This window comes from Zea mays, chromosome 3 (genome assembly GCF_902167145.1).
Source record: "Zea mays cultivar B73 chromosome 3, Zm-B73-REFERENCE-NAM-5.0, whole genome shotgun sequence".
Lineage (NCBI taxonomy): Eukaryota > Viridiplantae > Streptophyta > Magnoliopsida > Poales > Poaceae > Zea > Zea mays.
The window spans coordinates 118,321,227-118,347,722 of NC_050098.1; positions in this window are offsets into that span (position 1 = coordinate 118,321,227).

Sequence of the window (26,496 nt, forward strand, 5' to 3'; positions counted from 1 at the left end):
GGTCTGTAACCCTGCTTTATGGGAATATTCCGGGGATAACCTAGGTGCCTGGGGGCACATGCGTCCTTAACACTGGACGCTGGGCACTTAGATACCTATAAATACCCCCGCACAGTGCCCTTGAGAGGCTAGATTAACAGAGCTATTGCCATCTCGAGCAAAAACCCTGTTTACGTCGCTACACTCCCCCGTTGGATCAACTTGCACCGGAGAGCAAGTTCCAACATTTGGTGCCCACCGTTCGTGCTACGAAAAAACCACCCGCGATGGCACCCAAGAAAGCTAGCTCGAAGGCTGACGAGGCTGCGAAGGCAGCACTGCTGGCCGAGAAAAAGGGCAAGGCCCTCTCCCTCGTCCACACCACCCACCAAGAGGCCACCGAAGACGACGCTCTCTGCACCTGCGGCTCCGGAGAACAGCCACAACCTCCACCAGGCTTCGCTCCACCGGAGGGCGTGGACGTCATCGAGGACGGCGAAGTCATCGGTGTCTCAGCGGAAGAACAGCTACAGCTGCGCGCCTTGCGCATCAAGAACCGCAATCTCCAGAAGCAAAAAGAAATACTTGAGGCCAAGCGCCAACGTGTGTCTGCACAAGCCAAGGTGCGGTAGATGATACGCGACGAAGAGCAGAAGGCCCAGGAGCTCGAACAAGAGATCGCGCTAATGCAGCGCGAAGGCCACCTCGGCCTACAACACGGCCCACCCCTGCAACAGTGCGCATAAGTCGAAGACCCATACTTCCTCCAGCGCGGCCACGCCATCCCACACGCCGCGGTATTCCAAGGTGTCAACTACCTCGATGAGCGAAGTCCCCTGGTGCCACACCTGCAAGTGACACCTTGGCCCGCCAACTTCCGGGCAGGGACCTATCCCAAGTACAACGGCAGCACTGACCCAGCACAGTACATCATGAGTTATCAGGTCGCCGTTGCATCTTCTGGAGGGGACGACGCCACGATGGCCAAGTCATTCATCATCGCCCTCGAAGGCCCAGCCTTCACCTGGTACACCAGGTTGCCCCCGCTGTCCATCGACTCCTGGAGAAGCCTCCGGGACAAATTCCTGCTCAACTTTCAAGGGTACCGCCCGGACACTGACGCCTTGGCTGAACTTTCACTCTGCAAGCAGCTGGAGAAAGAGACTCTACGGGAGTACTACCGCAAGTTTCTGACCCTCAAATCACAACTACCTTTGGTCGATGACCAAATCGCCATCCACTACGCCATCAGCGGCCTTCGGGCCGGCGTCCTTTACAGCCACTGCATCAGGGATCCGCCCAAGAACCTCCAGGAGTTGTATCAGTTATTTGAAAAATATGCCAGATCCGAAGAGCTCCACCAGCGCAAAGTCGAGTCTCAGAGGAAACCCAAAGACACTCCACAGTACAGCCGCACGTGGACGAGGCCCTCGCAGCCAGACTCCGGTCGGGACGGCCGCAATCAGCAGCAAGTGCACAACATCGCCAACCAGCACCCCGCTGGCGAGGCCCCTCGCTGCCAGGAATATCCCCCCAGGGCCATGGGAACGGAACTCGCGGTCGGGGCCGGGGACGTGCGCAGCCACCACGCCGATTTTACTGCCTGTTCCACGGCGAAGACTGCGCCCACCAAACCAGAGACTGCCCAGAGACGAAGGCCACCAGAGACAGGATGGCACGGGCGCAACCAGCCGACAACCCTAGAGTTGTCGCTCACACATATCAGCAACCCCCTCCGCCATACATCAACGGCCCCGCTCCGCATCCGCCGCACCACGCATACCAACACCACTAGGAAGTACAAATCGTACCTCCCCCACCCCCACCTCCACACCAGCAACAACAAAACATCCACCACCCCCATGCCCCAAAGCAAGAGGACTTCACCGATCAGCCGTATCGCAGAGTCATTCATATGACCACTGGGGGGTCCAGCGCCGACTTCGACATGAAGCGGCAGAAGCGGGACCACTACCGCAGCATCAACCACGTCGCCATCACCGGTCCGGTCGTACAGACGAAGTGGTCCCACATATCGCTAACCTTCGACGCCCGAGACGTCGATCTGCGCAGCGCCCCCCACATCGACGCCATGGTTATCAACTGCAGCGTGGCAGGATGGGACCTGCACAAAGTCCTAGACGATAATGGCAGCCAAGCTGTCACACCCGGATTTCAGGGGCACCAAGACCCGGGCGCGAACATAATCACCAGGTGTGCTGGGACCAAGTCTCAAACATATGATGAATCATGGCACAGGATCGAATGTCACATCTTTACTACATAACAAGAGTTCTATACAAAATAAATAAATAATTACATTATAAGGAGACAACGGTCCAGCAACCCAAAGTTGACTGGGAGACGATGGCCTAGACCTCTCACGAACTCGCCACAGCATCCTCCATGCGCCTCATCCTGCGGTACCTGTTCTTGACCTGTGGGGGGGTGTGAGACAGCAAGAGTGAGCTCACATACGTTCATCGCTCAACAAGTTGTGGGGAATAATGTGCATGAACTCGCCAAAGGTGGGAGCTCACGTGAAGTGTAAGGCTTACCAAAGAGGATGGTTGAAGCTGAGCATTGCTTTTAAAGTTGGTCAAAATTTTATTAGCAATTACTAAGTATAAGTAAATACCAACCCAATTAAGTAGTAGAACAAAAGTAACAACATCACCTGCGATGCAATGCATATGACAAATTGAGTTTAAGTTCCATAATTTAATCATGTGAAGGTCTGAGCTGCTCATGACCGTGAGCACGGCTAGTATACCAGTTTTACACTCTGCAGAGGTTGCGCATCTTTACCCACAAGTCATGTTACCCATCTGCCAAGGGATCACGACTTCCCATACACCTCTACCGAAGAGGCGAGGCAGGGTAACACTACGAGGCCTTTACAAAGTTCCACTAGCTTCAGAAAACCCGCTACAGTTTATAGGAAGCTCCAATGCAGGGTTCTTGGCTGACCGCCATCGCAGCAAAATCAACCAAGGACCTCCCTACACTGACCACTCCCCTACTGCCCTTGCCCCTTTCGGGTAAGGTAGTCCTCCACTAGCTTTCCTAATTAATCAGCCAAGGGCGTCCATAAACCCTTGTGGTAGCACTGTTTTCCCGGGTGGTCGCTCCATGTTCCAATTAACATAATGATCTTATCATGAACAACGATAATAAACAGATAATAAAAGTGTGATCATGAATAATGTATCTTCATACCCAAAACCACATAAAGCACTAGCAAGTACTACCCAAAAAGTTCAGTGGTAAACAAGGTATAAAGATAATCAAACTAGGGTAACCTATTGGGTCCCATCAAAATTAACCTATGCAGATCATTATGATTAATCAGAACATGAGTAGGTAAAAAGAAGTGATCAAGGGCACAACTTGCCTTCAATGAGTTCCTGCCCAGCTACTTCTACTTGCTGAACCTCAGATTCCACAGTGACTTGCTCGTCTACTCGCATCAACACAATACATACATAGTATAGCAAAAATCAACATCACACCAAACATGTAAATAAAATATACAGTAAAAATCTACACATTAAAATGAGATCATAGGAACTGGAATCACAAGATTTGGAGTTATAGATTTAAAGTTATGAATTTCCTAAGATTTAATGTGCTTGAAATAGGATTAAATATTAAAGTAATGTTCTTACTGCTTTTATGTCTAAACAGAGACACTAAGTGGTAGAGAATAAAATTACAAAATTTTAGAAACTGGAATGAAGTGATTTGGACTAAAAATGGATTTTCTATGCATTTTACAATTTCTAGATTTGTTTTTGTGTTAAAAACGAATTTCTAATATTATTTCTCTATTTTTAATCTTCTCCGGACTAGGACTCAATTTCTGGAAAAATCAAGGGTCTCTGCGCAAGATAACCTAGACACAGAGAATAGTTCCACTGGATGGCGGGTTTATTATGTCTATTCCTGGGGTCTCTTTTGTAAAACGGCTTCAGCGAAGGGGTATGGTTATATATGGCCGCACGATTAGAATCAGTGGCGCGGATTAGACCATTCCTATACATGAACCGGTATACGCTGGTGGCCGCTAGATCGGAGATCGACGGCTACAACTTAATGAAACACGATATGTTCTAATCCGCAGGATACCGATCTGACGGCACGGATCCAATCGCCTAAAGCGGTACACCCCAAACTAATCTCCACCGCCCATCCAAATCCTACGGCCAGGACCCAATTTCTCCTTTCCCCCAAACAAACACTGCGCCGACGGCGCCGCACAGCACCCCCACGGCGGAGCTTCGCCGGAGCGCACAAATTCCTGCCACCCCGAGCCCCAAACTCTAAATCGCTCAGCCCTCGTGAGATTTACGACGGCCCGAACCTATGTTGCCCATCAATTTCAGCTGCAAAACAGCGTAGACCCCCGACCCATGGCGCAGTCCAATCCACGGCGGGGACACACGCGACGGCGAGCAATTGCTATGGTCATATGGTTCGAACATGGCGCGGTATAAACTCCTATCATCCAGAGAAGATTCCGCAAGCGAGAGGAGGGAGTTACCGTCAAGGATCACAGGGGAGAACACGGTTGCGGCAGCGGTCGTCCCAGATGTCGATGGCGGCGCCCTTCTCGTGTCGCCCAGGATGGTCTAGATAATGCGAAAGGGCAGAGGAGTGCGGCGCGGTGGGTTGAGCAGGAGGCGAGACGTGATTGGGTTTTATACCCCGGTCGAGTTCGGTCAGCGAGGTCCGCAACGGCAGCCGAAGCTCCCGCGCGGGTTCTGTTACGCGAAGGGGATGAACCCGACAAGTGGGTCCCACCTGCTAGTGACTCAACACTAGCGCTGAATGACTATACCATGTGAGGCTGGGCGCGGGGTCCGGATGTCAGTGGGTGTCCAGCGCGCGCGCGTGGAGGATTAGGAGTTGGGCCGCGCGGGTGAAAACATGAATTGGGCTGGAAAGGAGGTAGTCGGCCCATGTGGCTTTCTTTTTCTTTTTCTTTTTCTTTTTCTGATTCCCTCTTTCTCTATTTTCAAATCCAATTTGAATTCAAGTTTAAATTCAAACTTGTGCTACATTAATCCCTTTTACTTCTGTGAAATTAAAAATACCAGTTTTAAAATATAATTATATTATTTATATTTTTATATACTTTCTCTTCTTCTCATTTTCAAAACCCAAATTTTAATTTAGGTTTTAATTCAACTTCTAGTAATTATTATCTTATTATCATTAGCATTATTATTTTATTTAATGCACAAACATATAAACTCCAGCATGATGCATTTTTTATCATTTGTTTGACTTAATCTCTAAATGGTGTGTGGGCTCTTTTCTTATGATGCAAATGAGGCACATAAAATTAAGAAATCACTATATATTCCTTGTATACAATTTTGAGTATTACACAAGCAAACATCATTTTCCTCCATGCCTTCGACCGCATGGGCATAAGCCACAGCCTGCTCAAGCCTTCGGACAACCCACTGTATGGTTTCGGCGGCAAGGGCACGTTTCCCGTCGGCAAAATAGAGTTGCCTCTCTCCTTCGGTGTAGCACCCAATGCCCGAAGTGAGCAAGTGACCTTCGATATCGTCGACATTGTGTATCCGTACAACGCCATTATGGGTCGGGGCTCCATCAACAAGTTTGAGGCAGCCATTCACGGACTCTACCTGTGCATGAAGATACCAGGTCCGCTAGGCGCCATCACGGTCTACGGCAACCAGTAGACTGCGCGAAACATAGAACGGGACTTCGTCCCCGGACAAAGAAACGTGCACTGCCTCACGGCCTAGCGTGAGGTCCCCGCGTCCGCCAGCCCAACTGACAAAGAACACGACAAAGCACAGCTACAGAGCAACGACGGGACCAAGACTGTTCCCCTCGACCAAGCCACGCCCAAGCAGACAGTCACCATCAGCGAAGACCTCACTTCGCATGAAGAGGAGAAACTCCTCTGCTGTTTGTCCAAGAACAAAGACGTCTTCGCCTGGTCTGCCCTCGACTTGGTCGGGGTCAGTCGCTCCATCATCGAGCACAGCTTGGGAATCGACCCTTCGGTGAGACCGAAAAAACAGCGGCTCCGCAAAATGTCTGATGAGAAGACAGAAGCCGCCAAGGCCGAGGTACATCGCCTCCTGGAGGCCAAATTTATCGAGCCAGTGGCCTACCCCACATGGCTCGCCAACGTTGTGGTGGTGCAGAAAAAGAGCGACAAATGGCGAATGTGCATCGACTTCACCAGTCTCAACAAGGCCTGCCCAAAGGACAACTTCTCGTTGCCTCGGATCGACAAAATAGTCGATAGCGCGGCCGGGTGCGAAGTCATGTCACTCCTCGACTGCTTCTCCGGTTACCATCAAATATACATGAAGGAGGAGGACAAGGCCAGCACCAGCTTCATAACACCCTTCGGCACGTACTGCTTCATCAGAATGCCGGAGGGACTCAAGAACGCCGGGTCCACTTTCTCCCGGCTTACCAAAATGGTGCTCGAGGGGCATGTCGGCAGAAATATTTTCACGTATGTGGACGACATAGTCGTCGCCAGCAGAAGCAAGGAGGACCATCTTGCCGACCTCGCCGAAACGTTTGCGAACATGCGGGACGCACGACTTCGCCTAAACCCCAAAAAGTGCGTCTTCGGCGTTCGCCAGGGGAAAATATTGGGCTACCTGGTGTCACACCGCGGAATCGAGGCCAACCCAACCAAAATTCAGGCCATCATCAACATGACGCCCCCGCAGTCAGCTAGAGACGTCCAACGCCTGATAGGCAGATTGGCCGCCCTCAACAGATTCATCTCCAAATCCGCAGAGCGAAGTCTCCCCTTCCTCAAAACTCTCCGCGGCGCAAAAGAATTCGCTTGGGGACCAGAGCAGGAGGCGGCCTTCGCCTCATTGAAACAGTACCTGTCGGAATTGGCGGTTCTTACAAGCCCGGACTCTTCGCTACCCCTGTTGCTCTATGTTGCGGCTTCGCCACATGCGGTCAGCGCGGCACTAGATCAAGAGCAGACAGTAGAGGGCATGATCAGGCAATGTCCAGTTTATTACGTCTCCGAAGTGCTCACACCATCAAAATGTAATATGACGGAACTGGAAAAGATTACCTATGCAGTTGTTATGGCTTCGCGCAAATTGCGCCACTATTTTGAAGCATTCAAGGTCCGGGTCACCTCAGATAGGGGACTCAGCGAGTTGTTCAGAAACCCGAAGGCATCGGTCCGGATTGCCAAATGGGCGGCCGAACTCTCCGGCTACCACATCACATTCGAGCCCAGGACAGCTATCAAGTCACAAGTTCTGGCAGACTTCGTCGTCGACTGGACTGGGCCAATAACACAGCCGGACCCGTCCGCAGAGAAGGTTTGGACAATCCATTGCGACGGCGCATGGTGCCATGCGGGGGCAGGCGCTGCTGCAGTCATCACCTCACCCACCAGGGTCAAGCACAGATACGCGGCACGCCTCAGCTTTGCTCTGGAATCTGACAGATGCACTAACAACATAGCAGAATACGAAGTTGTCATCCTCGGCCTCCGCAAACTAAGGGCCCTTGGTGTCACTACCTGCATTATCAGAACAGACTCCAAGGTAGTCGCCGGCCAAGTCGAGAAAGACTACGCAGCGAAGGACCCCGCATTTATGCAATACCTCGCGGCTATCCGTAGCCTCGAGAGACAATTCAAAGGTTTCACCTTGCAGCATGTGGACTGGGCCAAGAATGAGGAGGCCGACGCATTGGCCAAGGCTGCCGCTAGAGGCGAGTCCCTGCCCTCCGACGTGTTCTACCATGTTATCGGCACGCCAACCGTCCGCAGCCCCGAAGGGCTCCAAATAACCAATGACAGCGAGGACCACCGCATAGTCAACCTCATTATGACCGAAAACTGGCGGGCTCCAATAACCCTGTTTCTACAGGGGTACTACCATCCAACCGACATCAACGAGGCCAAGCGCCTCAAACATCGAAGCCGAGACTTCGCACTAATTGAAGGCCAGCTTTACAAGAAGGGGGTCAGTCAACCCATGCTCAAATGTGTCACCGAGACCGAAGGCGTCCAAATCCTGCGTGAAGTCCATAGCGGTACTTGCGGCTCTCACGTAGGGCCAAGGGCCCTAGCCGCAAAGGTGATCCGTTAAGGTTTCTACTGGCCCGCAATGATCTGCGCCGCTAATCAGATCACAAGGTCCTACGAAGCCTGCCAAAAGTTTTCTCCTCGATCAGGAAGCCCTTCACAATTCACGAAACAAATCGCCCACACATGGCCTCTCCAGCGCTGGGGCCTAGACATTGTTGGGCCCCTGCCCACGGCTCAGGGGAACCTCAAGTTCACCTTCGTCGCTGTCGAGTATTTTACCAAATGGATCGAGGCGAGGGCTGTATCCACAATAACATCAAAGACTGCACAGAAATTCTTCTGGCAAAACATTGTTTGTCGCTTCGGAGTCCCGTCCGAACTCATAGTTGACAACGGCAAGCAGTTTGACAGCCAAGACTTCAAGGATTTCTGCTTCTCCATTGGCACCAAGCTTGCCTTCGCCTCAGTATACCACCCGCAGTCCAACGGAGTTGTGGAACGCGCAAATGGCAAAATTTTTACAGCTGTCAAGAAAATGCTCCTAGACGAGAAAAAAGGCAAGTGGGCTGATTTGTTACCTGAAGCGGTCTGGGCACTAAACACGACTGAGTGCAGGGCGACTGGGTTCACCCCTTTCCGCCTTCTATATGGACGTGGACGAACCAGCTTTGAAGGACCCCGCAAGAAATAAAACATGGGTCCCCACGGATAGTCCCGTCAGCTGTCCCGGACATGGACGAACCCGCTTCGAAGGATCTCATCGATGGAGACCACATCTTTGCCCTACAGGCCCTAAATAAATACCAAGCCCAAACAAAAGCATGGTGTGACCATGCAGTCATCCCGAGGGAATTCAGCGAAGGAGACCTCGTACTCGTCCGGACAGCTCGGACATAGTCCAGGGGCAAGCTGGAGCCCAAGTGGGAGGGCCCTTTCATCGTCAAGACGAAGGCGTCCCCCAGCGCATACAGGCTCGCAACGCCATCCGGCGAGGACTTGGAGTGTAACACCCCTAGTGTTACTATAACTAAAACTTGAGCATGGCATCATAAGCATTTGCATTGCATATGTTTGATACACCTAGAGTGCATTCACTAGGTAAAAATTTCAAACAAGTTGTATTGTTTTAATGTTTTGCAAATAGAACCCTAGATAGGGAACTCAACCCTAAATAGGGATTAAAGGGGTAAGACCTAACCCAAATTGAGGAAAACCTAAAGGCGTTAGGGAAATAGTTATAAAATATCCCCAAAAATAAAGTTGAATCACATTTATACCCCTGGGATACCAGAAACCCTAATTGGAATCCTGGAAAACCCTAAAACCAAACCCTAGGGACCTATGTGCAAAATTAGTCCACTTTTGGACTAAAGTGCAAAAACTATCAAAGTAAGGTATCTTAAGTCATTTGGTTTACAAATGTGTGGACTTGTAAGCCAAATACTGGATTTTGGACTTAATTGCAAAATGGACCTCATTTGAGTTCTATACTAAGTCTGAAATATAGTGATATTGGCTCAACTTTGGAGCTCTGCATCTTCCAAATTATTGAGAATTTGCCCTAGGTCACCACATCAAATTGTAGCCCAATTATAGGAGAACAACTTTGCTTAAGAGTGTAAGCATTGTTGTTAAGAAAATATTGGAGATAAGCAGGCCTAAAGTCAAGCTGTCAGGCTGATTCAGTCTGAATTTCAGATAGAGAGTGACTTGGACCCAAGTTTGAGAGCCATTTCGACTTAGATCCAGTGAGAATCTACCTAGGGTTACTATAACAAAGTTGTAGAGTTATTAAAGAGGAACAACTTTGTTGTGGGTGTTTAGGTTTGGTACCACATGGAATTGGGAGAAATTGGAGCTCCAAAGTGCTCTGTCAGCTGCTCTGAATAAGTGCTCGCCATGGTACAGTGCCTGCTGAAGATCAGACCGACAGCGCGGCTGACTTACCGCCGGCGACCGATTGCCGCCGTGATTCGTGCGACAGCCGGCCCAACTTGTGCTCGGGGTAAGTGGACAACGCTTGGAGATCACCGCCGTGGATAAGCTCCAGCCGTTAAAGAACTCCGGCCACCGTACTGTGTCACCACGGTGGAAGCCGATAAGAACGCCGGTGATAGCCGTCGTCCGACCTTGCGCCGCGTGTCCCAACCTCGCCACCGCATCGCCGTGACTCCCTCTAGCTTCCCGTCGACCACCGAAATTACTGCCACGACACTGAACACGTATTCACCGCATCAGCGTTCTTCTTCACCTCTGGTCGCCGCGCGTCAGCGCCCTGATTCACGGTCACCGCTCGCTCTCCCTATAAATTGAGCCCACGGTTAGCTGCGCCATATCATCGTGAAGCCTTAGCACTCACTCCCACCCGTAATCGTTCACCCGAGCTCTGGAATTTCCAACTCCCTCCAAATCAAGTTTCCGCCACCGCGAAGAGTCCCTCATTGCGGCCAGCCCCTTTCCGGTCAGCTCATCCTCCTCTCTCTCTCGTTTGAGCACTTGCATAGCTCCGTGATGCTTACCAAGTCATCAATTCGAACTGTGTGACCACCAATCGCCGGGAACACGATTGCCAAGCCGCCATGCTCTCGGTCACCGTGGCCAGAGCTCCTTAGTTGGTCATTAGTGCAATTAAGTTAGGGGAAATACTCTTTAGGTCGCGGATTTGGTTTAGTCCGAAGCTGAGCGCCGGTCTTGGCCTCCTCCGGCCGGTCTGCGTGCTCGTCGGAGTTCATCCTCCGCGCGACGCCATCGGGGACCTTCCTCTGTGAAGGATTAGAAACTTGAGGGTGTTTCTGTAAACCGTCAGCGACACATGAGAATAGTGTCTGAACCCGTTCGCAGTTAGACAGAAACGCGAGGGCTCCTGTATAAAGCCGCCAGCGCGGGCGCGCGCGCGTGCGCTTTCTCCTTTGGATTGGGCCGCCTGGGCTGGAACCAGCCCATTACTGTTGTATTCTTTTTCTTTTTCTTTTTTAGAAGATCTTGGGAAATTTGTTATAAATTGTAAAAAAATCCTAAAATTGTGAAACCAATTTTCCTAGGCTTGTTATTTTCCCTAGAATTTAATAAAAAATAGTTTCATGATTTTAAAGTTAAATAAGGAATTTTAGGGCATTTAAAATAGCTTCAAGAAATAGTTCTGGATTTTTAAAAGACAAATGGTAATCCCAAAAATGTTCAAAATTTTTATATGAACTCCCCACATTATTTAGAAGCCTTGGGTAGAGTTTGAATTGATTTGGACCATGTTTGATAACTAGAACCCCAAACCCCCCTGCTCTATGAACTCCTTTATTCACTCCGGAAACCCTAAGTTCTCGGAGTTCCGTGAAGTAAAGTTATATTCAAGACTTAGATAATAAATCTTTATTATCTTCGCACTCTCATGATCATTACATGGCATTCATTCTTATATATGTATATATATGGTTATGTTAGAAAGCGAAGAAGTGGAAGTCACTGAAGAAAGGACACCACCACACTCGGATTCTCAGGCAGGAAACTGCTTTTACTTTGATATTTGTGGATCCGAGCCAGACTCACCTGTGAACGAAGGCAAGCCCCGGTGCATTTGCCACCTCCCTTGATGTTTTTAAAATCTTTCTCACTTGCTTGCTGCATTAGGTGATAGGAGTTGCTTGATAAAACAATTCTTGCATTACCTTCCTTGAACTTGATTACCTTCCTTGAAACCCTGTTTTTACAAAAAGGTTTTTCTATGCTTAGTATTGCTCTAGAAAAACAAAAGGATTTGTTTTACAAAAGATGTTTGGCAAAGTGGGAGGGTTGTTTTCGAAAATAAAGTTTGATGGTGGATCCATCATGGCCTTGATGGATTCAACATCAGAAAAGATGTACCTCTGCCAGGTACCAAGTTTTTGGGTTGAAATAATTAAGCTAAGACCGGGCGGGTGACTTGCACGAGAAGAGAGTCTCGGTGTAGTGTCTCCGTCTGAGTCGATTAAGGACCTTGTCGATGTAGGCTTGATGATCGAGGACCCTTTAACTGGTCACATGCCTCGTCATGGGTAAGCCTTGCCTCGGGCAGACTAAGGCCAGAATAAGATAACACGAAATGGGCGTGGAGCGGTGGCGAGAGTAGCGTGTACCCTCCGTGGCAAGAGGCTGGACGGTGGTGTATCTGTGCTCTCGGTTTGCGTGAACCTGATCTGGTCTTAAGAACCCCGGTGGCGGGTTGACATATGCAAGGGTTAAGTGCTACATATGTCGTGTGATTGGAGATCCTCAGCTGAGTATAATCGATTCGGATCGCCGTACCTTCGTGGTTATGAAGACTTGGTCACTGCCCTACACGTAGCATTCCACTAAAGATGATGGGTTTTTGTTAAGAAATTGGCTAGTGCAGGACCAGTGATTGAACTAGGGTAGAAAGAACTCTAGTTGCAGGTAATTGTACTTAACTTGACAAATAAAACTGGATTTTTAAGGATCCACTTTAGTAAGCACTTCTGCAAAACAGAGTCTTTGATTATTGAAAAGCCTTACCTTGACTCCCTTAAACCAGCATACCCTTGAGAGTCTTTTCTTTAGTCGGGTAAGACTTGCTGAGTAATTCCATACTCAGGGTTTATCCCTTCGTTGTTTTTAGGTGAGGAAGTAGCAGATTTCTGTTGCTTCTGTACCAAGGTGATTCCTAAGGAGGAGAAACAAGAGTGAAGATGCGGGAGGACTTGGTCCTCCATATAGAAAACTTTTGCTTAAAACTATCGGGAGGAGTTTTTGCCTCCCTTAGTTATGTAATAATACTACTCTGCACTCGCTTATATTTCTGGTCTGTAATAAACAACTTGAGCTTACTTTTTAATAAATGTAAGTTTATGTAATCGCTTCCGCATTTCTTTATCTTCGATGTTCTGTAATGTCTGCAAGACGGGTGAGACATTCCTGGTAAGGTAAGAAAGAAGATACCGAACTTGTCAAGTAGTTCAGGGGCACCTACAGGGTTGTCTGAAGTCCGTTGGACAAGGACAACTGTAGGTGGGCCTAATTACTTGGGAGGTTCCGTCACAGCTCGTATCGGAGCGTAGCCCTTCTTTGCAGATATTATGAGGCATCTTCAAAGGGATTTTTTAAAAGTCTTACCTAAAAACTCTTTTCTCTTCTTACCTAAGTATTCTGAAGAGTTTATCTTAAAGACCAGATAGGAAGAGTGCAATGTATAGAAGGTTGAATCAACTAAGATTGATTCTGTACTTACACATGCATCATGCTAAGAATTATACTAATAAAGTTTTCCCCCTTAGAAAGATGCCGCCGCGCACAAGGAAAACGGCGCGCAAGTCAACTGGACCAATCGGTGTGCCCCGACATCAACTGGCCCCTCGACATGAGAACAGTAGCAGCGGGAGTAATGATCCAATAGGAGATCTTGAAGCACGAGTAAGTCGACTTCAAGCGGAGTTGCAACACAGGACCAACGCTTGGGTTGCGGATGGAGATAGAATAAATGAATTAAGAAGGGACATCCGCCACCTGCGGGATCAGCTTGCTGATCGGGACTTGGCGCTCGACTGGGCAGTCCAGTCCCGTTTGCTGGCTTGTGCTAAGGAAGCAAGGGCTCAAGCCCGAATCAAGGAACTTAGCTCAGCTGTCGACGACCTGCAGGTCTATTGCAATACGTTACATGAGGAATTCCATGTACTGTATTCGCAATTACACCCTAGTGCACCTGCGCACCCTGTTGAAGTGGAAGCCGGACCCTCCCATGTTGCGGGACACACGCTTGGTGGGGAATTAGACCTTTTTGAGCCCCCTCCTTCCATGAGGCTGGTCGACGTATGGACTCCAAAACCCGACGACGAGGCCGCCAAGAGCAATGGGAAGCAGGACTAGTGGTATAATAGAAGTAGTGTAGTGTATTGTAGGTTGTACTAGTGTATAATAGGTAGTGCTATTGTATACTAGGTATTGTATCTTGTTGTAAGAGTCTTGAGTCTGTAACATTACTTTTGGTAATGTAAAATGGAATGGCTTTTTCTTTGGCATATCATATTGTTTTGAAATGTTGTTGCCACAGATGCCTTCCAAGATTCGAGCTCAGGACGGAGCTGGTACCTCCCGAGGGAGGGAATCTACACCCAATCCACCTACTGTTCCTCCCACATTGGCTGAGGCAATTGCTGCCTTAGTGAACGCAACTGCTGACAATACCCGCTTTCTGAGAGAAATGGCGGGCCAACAGTTCCAGCAGCCTGGTGGGCGGGGCTATCAACAGGGCCCCCGCGAAACTTCTTATCTAGACTTCTCGGAGACACGTCCGCCCTTGTTTATTAAAGCTGAAGATCCACTGGAAGCCGATGAATGGATACGAGTTATTGAGCAGAAATTTGGTCTTCTGCAATGTTCAGAGACACAGAAGCCTTTATTCGCAGCGCAACAACTATGCGGACCTACCAGCACTTGGTGGGGTAATTTTGTGGCCGTTCAGCCGACCAATCATCAAGTCACCTGGGAGGAATTTAAAGTGGCATTCCGCGAGCATTATATACCCAAAGGTGTTCTGCATATGAAGCAAGAAGAGTTCATGAAGCTAAAACAAGGAGGAGATATTGTCAATCAGTATCTCAACAAGTTCAATCACCTGTCGCAATATGCAATCGATCAGGTGAACACTGATCTGAAAAAGAGAAATTGCTTCATGAGAGGATTAAATGATCGATTGTAGAGAAAAATGGCCACCTGCATAGATCTCACGTATGGAAAGGCTGTCAGCACAGCCCTATCTGTTGAAGCAAAATATGCAGGTTCCGGAAAGAACAAGGGATTTGGTGGTGAGAAGTCTAATCAGGGCCAGGCAAAAAGGCAACGGTTTATTCTCCGGCCTTCTAACCAGACTCCTCCACGTGCACCATCATTCCCTTTCAAGCAGCCGATAATTATTCGTCCCAATAAAGCCCCCACTGCCCCAAGTCAGCCGGGTGCCCCGGGCACTCAATTCCCTGCTTTGCCCAGCTCTTCAACCGGATGTTTTAATTGTGGCAAGTCTGGACATTTCATCAAGGACTGCCCATATCCCAAGCAGAATCAAGCAAATAATCAGCAAGGATCGGGGAATTCATCTCAAAGCAAGGGAAGTGTTAAGGGCAAAAATTTCAAGAAGACGAGACGCGTATACTATACCCAAGTGGCCACTACACCGGAAGGTGAACCGGTGATGATGGGTACGTTTCTCGTGGCCAGTCACCCTGCAATTATTCTTTTTGATTCTGGTGCTTCGCATACGTTCATTAGCAAGAAATTTGTGGAGCAACATCACATTGCATGCCATGAATCAAAAGAGGGATTTAAAATACACTCACCCGGGGGACAAATCTTTACTAGAGAAGTGGCCTATCAAGTGCCCATATCATTGGCCGGACGGGACTTTCCTACCAATATGATCGTCCTAAAAGGCCAAGACATAGATGTTATTTTGGGTATGAATTGGTTGGCCAAGCATAAAGCAACACTCAATACTGATCAAAGAACCATCAGGTTGAGCCATAATCAAGAAGAAATTCTTTTGCCCATCCCTATTCCAAACAAAATTACTGGCAGAGTTTATGAAGTCATGATACCGGAAATCAAGGATATCCCGGTAGTATGCGAGTTTCCTGATGTCTTTCCCGAGGATTTGCCGGGACTGCCACCTGAACGGGAGGTAGAGTTTGTAATAGAGTTGAAGCCCGGTATGGCTCCCATTTCTCGAAGATCGTACCGTATGCCTCCTAATGAGTTGGCAGAATTGAAGATTCAATTACAAGATCTCCTGGAGAAAGGATTTATCCGGCCAAGCTCATCGCCATGGGGTTGTCCAGCCATATTCGTCAAAAAGAAGGATCAAACCTTACGAATGTGTGTGGATTATCGGCCCCTGAATGAGGTATACCTCCCGAGGGTATTTTCAAAGATTGATCTCCGATCGGGCTATCACCAAATCCGTATTCGGCCCGAAGATATACCAAAGACCGCGTTCACTACGCGGTATGGCCGAATACGGATCTGGTGATAGCCCGATCGGAGATCAATCTTTGAAAATACCCTTGCTCCAGTCAATTGATCAAATAGAATGTCAATTCTTGGAAGAGGGTACTTGTTTTTGATGTCGACCTCATTCAGGGGCCGATAATCCACACACATTCGTAAGGTTTGATCCTTCTTTTTGACGAATATGGCTGGACAACCCCATGACGATGAGCTTGGCCGGATAAATCCTTTCTCCAGGAGATCTTGTAATTGAATCTTCAATTCTGCCAACTCATTAGGAGGCATACGGTACGATCTTCGAGAAATGGGAGCCGTACCGGGCTTCAACTCTATTACAAACTCTACCTCCCGTTCAGGTGGCAGTCCCGGCAAATCCTCGGGAAAGACATCGGGAAACTCGCATACTACCGGGATATCCTTGATTTCCGGTATCATGACTTCATAAACTCTGCCAGTAATTTTGTTTGGAATAGGGATGGGCAAAAGAATTTCTTCTTGATTATGGCTCAACCTGATGGTTCTTTGATCAGTATTGAGTGTTGCTTTATGCTTGGCCAACCAATTCATACCCAAAATAACATCTATGTCTTGGCCTTTCAGGACGATCATATTGGTAGGAAAGTCCCGTCCGGCCAATGATATGGGCACTTGATAGGCCACTTCTCTAGTAAAGATTTGTCCCCCGGGTGAGTGTATTTTAAATCCCTCTTTTGATTCATGGCATGCAATGTGATGTTGCTCCACAAATTTCTTGCTAATGAACGTATGCGAAGCACCAGAATCAAAAAGAATAATTGCAGGGTGACTGGCCACGAGAAACGTACCCATCATCACTGGTTCACCTTCTGGTGTAGTGGCCACTTGGGTATAGTATACGCGTCCCGTCTTCTTGAAATTTTTGCCCTTAACACTTCCCTTGCTTTGAGATGAATTCCCCGATCCTTGCTGATTATTTGCTTGATTCTGCTTGGGATATGGGCAGTCCTTGATGAAATGTCCAGACTTGCCACAATTAAAACATCCGGTTGAAGAGCTGGGCAAAGCAGGGAATCGAGTGCCCGGGGCACCCGGCTGACTTGGGGCAGTGGGGGCTTTATTGGGACGAATAATTATCGGCTGCTTGAAAGGGAATGATGGTGCACGTGGAGGAGTCTGGTTAGAAGGCCAGAGAATAAACCGTTGCCTTTTTGCCTGGCCCTGATTAGACTTCTCACCACCAAATCCCTTGTTCTTTCTGGAACCTGCATATTTTGCTTCAACAGATAGGGTTGTGCTGACAGCCTTTCCATACGTGAGATCTATGCAGGTGGCCATTTTTCTATGCAATCGATCATTTAATCCTCTCATGAAGCAATTTCTCTTTTTAAGATCAATGTTCACCTGATCGATTGCATATTGCGACAGGTGATTGAACTTGTTGAGATACTGATTGACAGTATCTCCTCCTTGTTTTAGCTTCATGAACTCTTCTTGCTTCATATGCAGAACACCTTTGGGTATATAATGCTCGCGGAATGCCACTTTAAATTCCTCCCAGGTGACTTGATGATTGGCCGGCTGAACGGCCACAAAATTACCCCACCAAGTGCTGGCAGGTCCGCGTAGTTGTTGCGCTGCGAATAAAGGCTTCTGTGTCTCTGAACAGCGCAGAAGACCAAATTTCTGCTCAATAACCCGTATCCATTCATCGGCTTCCAGTGGATCTTCAGCTTTAACAAACAAGGGCGGACGTGTCTCCGAGAAGTCCAGATAAGAAGTTTCGCGGGGGCCCTGTTGATAGCCCCGCCCACCAGGCTGCTGGAACTGTTGGCCCGCCATTTCTCTCAGAAAGTGGGTATTGTTAGCAGTTGTGTTCACTAAGGCAGCAATTGCCTCAGCCAATGTGGGAGGAAGAGGAGGTGGATTGGGTGTAGATTCCCTCCCTCGGGAGGTACCAGCTCCGTCCTGAGCTCGAGTCTTGGAAGGCATCTGTGGCAACAACATTTGAAAACAATATGATATGCCAAAGAAAAAGCCATTCCATTTTACATTACCAAAAGTAATGTTACAGACTCAAGACTCTTACAACAAGATACAATACCTAGTATACAATAGCACTACCTATTATACACTAGTACAACCTACAATACACTACACTACTTCTATTATACCACTAGTCCTGCTTCCCATTGCTCTTGGCAGCCTCGTCGTCGGGTGTGGGAGTCCATACGTCGACCAGCCTCATGGAAGGAGGGGGCTCAAAAAGGTCTAATTCCCCACCAAGCGCGTGTCCCGCAACATGGGAGGGTCCGGCTTCCGCCTCAACAGGGTGCGCAGGTGCACTAGGGTGTAATTGCGAATACAGTACATGGACTTCCTCATGTAACGTATTGCAATAGACCTGCAGGTCGTCGACAGCTGAGCTAAGTTCCTTGATTCGGGCTTGAGCCCTTGCTTCCTTAGCACAAGCCAGCAAATGGGACTAGACTGCCCAGTCGAGCGCCAAGTCCCGATCAGCAAGCTGATCCCGCAGGTGGCGGATGTCCCTTCTTAATTCATTTATTCTATCTCCATCCGCAACCCAAGCGTTGGTCCTGTGTTGCAACTCCGCTTGAAGTCGACTTACTCGTGCTTCAAGATCTCCTATTGGATCATTACTCCCGCTGCTACTGTTCTCATGTCGAGGGGCCAGTTGATGTCGGGGCACACCGATTGGTCCAGTTGACTTGCGCGCCGTTTTCCTTGTGCGTGACGGCATCTTTCTAAGGGGGAAAACTTTATTAGTATAATTCTTAGCATGATGCATGTGTAAGTACATAATCAATCTTAGTTGATTCAACCTTCTATACATTGCACTCTTCCTATCTGGTCTTTAAGATAAACTCTTCAGAATACTTAGGTAAGAAGATAAAAGAGTTTTTAGGTAAGACTTTTAGAAAATCCCTTTGAAGATGCCTCATAATATCTGCAAAGAAGGGCTACGCTCCGATACCAGCTGTGACAGAACCTCCCAAGTAATTAGGCCCACCTACAGTTGTTCTTGTCCAACGGACTTCAGACAACCCTGTAGGTGCCCCTGAACTACTTGACAAGTTCGGTATCTTCTTTCTTACCTTACCAGGAACGTCTCACCCGTCTTGCAAACATTACAGAACATCAAAGATAAAGAAATGCGGAAGCGATTACATAAACTTACATTTATTAAAAAGTAAGGTCAAGTTGTTTATTACAGACCAGAAATATAAGCGAGTGCAGAGTAGTATTATTACATAACTAAGGGAGGCAAAAACTCCTCCCGATAGTTTTAAGCAAAAGTTTTCTATATGGAGGACCAAGTCCTCCCGCATCTTCACTCTTGTTTCTCCTCCTTAGGAACCACCTTGGTACAGAAGCAACAGAAATCTGCTACTTCCTCACCTAAAAACAACGAAGGGATAAACCCTGAGTATGGAATTACTCAGCAAGTCTTACCCGACTAAAGAAAAGACTCTCAAGGGTATGCTGGCTTAAGGGAGTCAAGGTAAGGCTTTTTAATAATCAAAGACTCTGTTTTGCAGAAGTGCTTACTAAAGTGGATCCTTAAAAATCCAATTTTATTTGTCCAGTTAAGTACAATTACCTGCAACTAGAGTTCTTTCTACCCTAGTTCAATCACTGGTCCTGCACTAGCCAATTTCTTAACAAAAACCCATCATCTTTAGTGGAATGCTACGTGTAGGGCAGTGACCAAGTCTTCATAACCGCGAAGGTACGGCGATCCGAATCGATTATACTCAGCTGAGGATCTCCAATCACACGACATAAGTAGCACTTAACCCTTGCATATGTCAACCCGCCACCGAGGTTCTTAAGACCAGATCAGGTTCACGCAAACCGAGAGCACAGATACACCACTGTCTAGCCTCTTGCCACGGAAGGTACACACTACTCTCGCCACCGCTCCACGCCCATTTCGTGTTATCTTATTCTGGCCTTAGTCTGCCCGAGGCAAGGCTTACCCATGACGAGGCATGTGACCAGTTAAAGGGTCCTCGATCATCAAGCCTACATCGACAAGGTCCTTAATCGACTCAGACTAAGACACTACACCGAGACTCTCTTCTCGTGCAAGTCACCCGCCCGGTCTCAGCTTAATTATTTCAACCCAAAAACTTGGTACCTGGCAGAGGTACATCTTTTCCGATGTTGAATCCATCATGGCCATGATGGATCCACCATCAAACTTTATTTTCGAAAACAACCCTCCCACTTTGCCAAACATCTTTTGTAAAACAAATCCTTTTGTTTTTCTAGAGCAATACTAAGCATAGAAAAACCTTTTTTGTAAAAACAGGGTTTCAAGGAAGGTAATCAAGTTCAAGGAAGGTAATGCAAGAATTGTTTTATCAAGCAACTCCTATCACCTAATGCAGCAAGCAAGTGAGAAAGATTTTAAAAACATCAAGGGAGGTGGTAAATGCACCGGGGCTTGCCTTCGTTCACAGGTGAGTCTGGCTCGGATCCACAAATATCAAAGTAAAAGCAGTTTCCTGCCTGAGAATCCGAGGGTGGTGGTGTCCTTTCTTCAGTGACTTCCACTTCTTCTTCGTGTTCTAACATAACCATATATATACATATATAAGAATGAATGCCATGTAATGATCATTAGAGTGCGAAGATAATAAAGATTTATTATCTAAGTCTTGAATATAACTTTTCTTCACGGAACATCGAGAACTTAGGGTTTCCGGAGTTAGTAAAGGAGTTCATAGAGCAGGGGGGTTTGGGGTTCTAGTTATCAAACATGGTCCAAATCAATTCAAACTCTACCCAAGGCTTCTAAATAATGTGGGGAGTTCATATAAAAATTTTGAACATTTTTGGGATTACCATTTATCTTTTAAAAATCCAGAACTATTTCTTGAAGCTATTTTAAATGCCCTAAAATTCCTTATTTAACCTAAAAATCATGAAACTATTTTTATTAAATTCTAGGGAAAATAACAAGCCTAGGAAAATTGGTTTCACAATTTTAGGATTTTTCTACAATTTATAACAAATTTCCCAAGATCTTCTGAAAAAGAAAAAGAAAAAGAATACAACAGTAATGGGCTGGTTCCAGCCCAGGCGGCCCAATCCAAAGGAGAAAGCGCACGCGCGAGCGCCCGCGCTGGCGGCTTTATACAGGAGCCCTCGCGTTTCTGTCTAACTGCGAACGGGTTCAGACACTATTCTCATGTGTCGCTGACGGTTTACAGAAACGCCCTCAGGTTTCTAATCCTTCACAGAGGAAGGTCCCCGACGGCGTCGCGCGGAGGATGAACTCCGGCGAGCACGCAGACCGGCCGGAGGAGGCCAAGACCGGTGCTCAGCTTCGGACTAAACCAAATCCGTGACCTAAAGAGTATTTCCCCTAACTTAATTACACTAATGACCAACTAAGGAGCTCTGGCCACGGTGACCGAGAGCATGGCGGCTTGGCAATCGTGTTCCCGGCGATTGGTGGTCACACAGTTCGAATTGATGACTTGGTAAGCATCACGGAGCTATGCAAGTGCTCAAACGAGAGAGAGAGGAGGATGAGCTGACCGGAAAGGGGCTGGCCGCGGTGAGGGACTCTTCGCGGTGGCGGAAACTTGATTTGGGGGGAGTTGGAAATTCCAGAGCTCGGGTGAACGATTACGGGTGGGAGTGGGTGCTAAGGCTTCACGATGATATGGCGCAGCTAACCGTGGGCTCAATTTATAGGGAGAGCGAGCGGTGACCGTGAATCAGGGCGCTGAAGCGCGGCGACCGGAGGTGAAGAAGAACGCTGATGCGGTGAATACGTGTTCAGTGTCGTGGCAGTAATTCCGGTGGTCGACGGGAAGCTAGAGGGAGTCACGGCGATGCGGTGGCGAGGTTGGGACACGCGGCGCAAGGTCGGACGACGGCTATCACCGGCGTTCTTATCGGCTTCCACCGCGGTGACACAGTACGGTGGCCGGAGTTCTTTAACGGCTGGAGCTTATCCACGGCGGTGATCTCCAAGCGTTGTCCACTTACCCTGAGCACAAGTTGGGCCGGCTGTCGCTCGAATCACGGCGGCAATCGGTCGCCGGCGGTAAGTCAGCCGCGCTGTCGGTCTGATCTACAGCAGGCACTGTACCATAGCGAGCACTTATTCAGAGCAGCTGACAGAGCACTTTGGAGCTCCAATTTCTCCCAATTCCATGTGGTACCAAACCTAAACACCCACAACAAAGTTGTTCCTCTTTAATAACTCTACAACTTTGTTATAGTAACCCTAGGTAGATTCTCACTGGATCTACGTCGAAATGGCTCTCAAACTTGGGTCCAAGTCACTGTCTATCTGAAATTCAGACTGAATCATCCTGACAGCTTGACTTCAGGCTTGCTTATCTCCAATATTTTCTTAACAACAATGCTTACACTCTTAAGCAAAGTTATTCTCCTATAATTGGGCTACAATCTTGATGTGGTGACCTAGGGCAAATTCTCAATAATTTGGAAGATGCAGAGCTCCAAAGTTGAGCCAATATCACTATATTTCAGACTTAGTATAGAACTCAAATGAGGTCCATTTTGCAATTAAGTCCAAAATCCAGTATTTGGCTTACAAGTCCACACATTTGTAAACCAAATGACTTAAGATACCTTACTTTGATAGTTTTTGCACTTTAGTCCAAAAGTGGACTAATTTTGCACATAGGTCCCTAGGGTTTGGTTTTAGGGTTTTCCAGGATTCCAATTAGGGTTTCTGGTACCCCAGGGGTATAAATGTGATTCAACTTTATTTTTGGGGATATTTTATAACTATTTCCCTAAAGCCTTTAGGTTTTCCTCAATTTGGGTTAGGTCTTACCCCTTTAATCCCTATTTAGGGTTGAGTTCCCTATCCAGGGTTCTATTTGCAAAACATTAAAACAATACAACTTGTTTGAAATTTTTACCCAGTGAATGCACTCTAGGTGTATCAAACATATGCAATGCCAATGCTTATGATGCCATGCTCAAGTTTTAGTTATAGTAACACCAGGGGTGTTACAAATATACAAGTGAAAAATCCCCCGCAAAAATCTACGTCGAAAAAAGACCGCATCGACGGTCTTCGACATTCGACCAATACAAAGTCACCGCGAGGGGCAGCGCTAGCCACCCTCGCGTGCGACACTCCACACAAAAGTCGCCTAAGGGTGCAGCCGGACTAGCACAACAAGTGCGAAAAATCGAAGTCTTCCTCAAAAAGACTATCCATGCAAAAGTCGCCTAAGGGTGCAGCCGGACTAGCACAACAAGTGCGAAAAATCGAAGTCTTCCTCAAAAAGACTATCCGTGCAAAAGTCGCCTAAGGGTGCAGCCGGACTAGCACAACAAGTGCGAAAATCGAAGTCTTCCTCAAAAAGACTATCCGTGCAAAAGTCGCCTAAGGGTGCAGCCGGACTAGCACAACAAGTGTGAAAAATCGAAGTCTTCCTCAAAAAGACTATCCGTGCAAATGTCGCCTATAGGTGCAGCCGGACTAGCACAACAAGTGCAAAAAATCGAAGTCTTCCTCAAACGACTACCTGTGCTAAACCCTACACCAAACTGTCCACGCAAAGACCGACTACAGGCGCGCCGGACTGACATAATAAACGTACTAGACCAAGTGCGCAACGCCTTTATGAGCATAGCCGGATGCGCGCAGGCGCACAGCCTCATCATACAAACTATAGTTACATATGTACAGCGAGGGCATCACACCTTACCTCGGTTCAACCTTCGGAATGATTCCCATCTCCATAGAGTTAAATAGCATTATCCTAAGCTCCTCACCCTCAAAAAGACTTCGCAACTCCCCCTCGCCTACACTCGCAACGGCCGGCGAGGACAACAATTCCTGCTTGCCAGCCCTGCCCACACGAAGCCGACCGCCATCCACCTCACTCACTATATGCTTCGCAACCGCCCTTCGCCGCCTACGCCCAGTGCTCGGACCAGGCACAACTTCAGCATCCGCAGCACGCGGCGAAGCCTCCGCCGCTGCCACATCCAAGGCCGCAAAGTAATCCAAGTCCTCATCCGACGACTCTTCCGTCCACTCAACCGAACTCCCAGAGTCACCAAAATCAGAAAACTTAGAAGCAGACTCATCCGATTCATTCCCAGCATCCACGGTCGAAGCCGCCACAAAATTAGCAGTAGCGGTTGCGTGCACAGGCCCAAAATCTTGAACCTGCGCAGCAACCAAGGTTCAACAACATATACAAAATTCTCTAACCACCCACACCCACTAAGCCACCTGCGAGGACCCAGCCGCCGTGGGATCCTCCGCTGCCGGCTCCGTCGCCGTCTTCGGGGATCCTCAGCCCTCGGCACAGCGGTTGGCGATGAGCCACCACCGGACACAGTAGCCGCAGGGGCAGCGAGGGAGCCTTCGACGGTTTCCGGGGGCGGCGCCGGGCCGACCTCGGCCCCGGCCGCCACCGGGTTCGACTCTGCTTCAGGTCGCGCGCTGTTCAAAGCTCCGAAGTCCTCCACTTTCTTGTCACGCACCGCCTGCAACACAACACACTGATTCAGCAAGTCCACGTATAACCCACATTCAACAACACTAAACAAAAGTAAACTTTACCTGATCCCTCGCCCGGTCGGACCGCTCCCTGACCACCTCCCGACCGTGGGGGCCCACATCTGGTCAAAGAGGGCTCCCTCGGAGTCCTTCACCACAGGGTCCTCGACCTTGTAAATTTCATGCTCGAAATCTTCATCAGATCGGTCGAAGACCTCATAGTGACTGCACCCTTCGCGGGACAGCGTGTTCATCGCCCCTTCGCAGGTGACAAGGGAGGCAAAGGACATAAATCCCTCCACAATGGTCGGGAGCGCCAACAACTCCTCTTGCAGCCACTCGAGGCAGCGAAGGCCTGACTCTCGGTCGGGCACTTCGAAGTCAGTGGTCCGCGCGCCCAGCTCGCGGTATGAGTCCATGAGCTGTTTCTGCGTCCGCTCAACTTCCGAGCGCGTCGAAGCCTCGGCCCTCTCCATGCGGGCCTGCAGAGCATTGAACCGTGTCTCCCATTCCTCGGCGCACTGGCTGGCGAGACTCCCCTCCACCCGCGCCAAATTGGCCTCCGCCTACGCCGACTGCGCCTTGGTGAGGGCCTGATTAGCCTCCCTCCTCTCCTCCGCTAGCTGGCGCCGGAGGTCAGTACTCTCGCCCTCCAGCGCAGCCACCTTCTCCGCCAGCTTGCGGCACTTGCTATCGGTGGCCGACTTTTCCCGGACGGCGTCAGCATGCTGCGCCTGAAGTCTGTTGACTTCGGCAGACACAACTGCCATAAGGGCCCCCGACGCCACACGGTCAGCGAAGTCAGCCGCCTAAAAGACACACATAAGACCACAATCCCAACGAAAGCGGTAAAAACCGAAGTCTAGCTCAACTTACCTAACTTAGCCGCTGCGACGCCTCCCTCAGCCGGCGGGACACAGTGCCCGCTTCGTCCTTGACGGCAGTGAGCACCGAAATCTCACCGCCAGCGCTGAGAGCTCTACCCTTCGCCCCAGGCACCGCGGCAGACACCGTGGTTACCACCACAGGCAGAACAACAACAAGTTGCCCCTCGCCCGATCCTGCAACGTATCAAAAGTCAAAAAAAAATTCGGGCCAATGACTTACCAGTGAGATAATCATCCACACTAATATCGGTGCCGAAATCGGCAACGCGCTTCCCTGGTGAAGGCAATTCTCGGGCCTTCGCGGATCCGACCGAGGTAGATTTGGTCCCGCCGGCGCCGGCTGCCTTCACGACATCTGGCACCTTGCTGGACCCAGGGGCGGCCGACTTCGCCGCCAGCGTCGACTGGCTACCGCCGGGGGCGGCAGCCTTCGCAGTCCCCCGCGCCCTCTTCGGCCTAGCCTCGGGCAGCCTGATGACCGCCCGACGCTTTTGCGCAGCTTCCTGACGATCCTTGTCCATCACTGCCGACACAACAGCAGCAATATTCCGTCCATAAGAAAACACTCTCAAGTCACGAACCATGCGAGATGTAAAAAAGTCTTCGCCGGCCGCGCGGGGGACAGGAACATTCTTAGGCCACCAACCCCCGGTAACCTTCAGCATCCGCACCGAAGACTCCCGGAGCTCGGGCGAAGACATCCTTCCCCCGGGGGCCACGCATGTCCCCATCAGCTCCATAGCAAAACTATCGGAGACCCCCAGTCCTCCCATCGCAGTACCTAGCTTCCTCTTCTTAGTGGATGAGGCGGTCGCCGGCGCGGGGTCGTCTTCAGTCTCAGCCGCCGGTTTTTTCCCGCGGCGGTCGACATCGTATTGCCCGGGATAACCGCCATACGGCAGACGGTTCAACTCGAAGACCCTATTCAAGCGATCGTTGGATCCGCGTGTATCCCAACTACGCTGGCCCTCCGTCCTTGGCACATAGCGACAACAATCCGCACCGCCCCATCCTCCGCCTCACGCACGAATGCGGCGGGATCTCGGCCATGCAAATCCAGT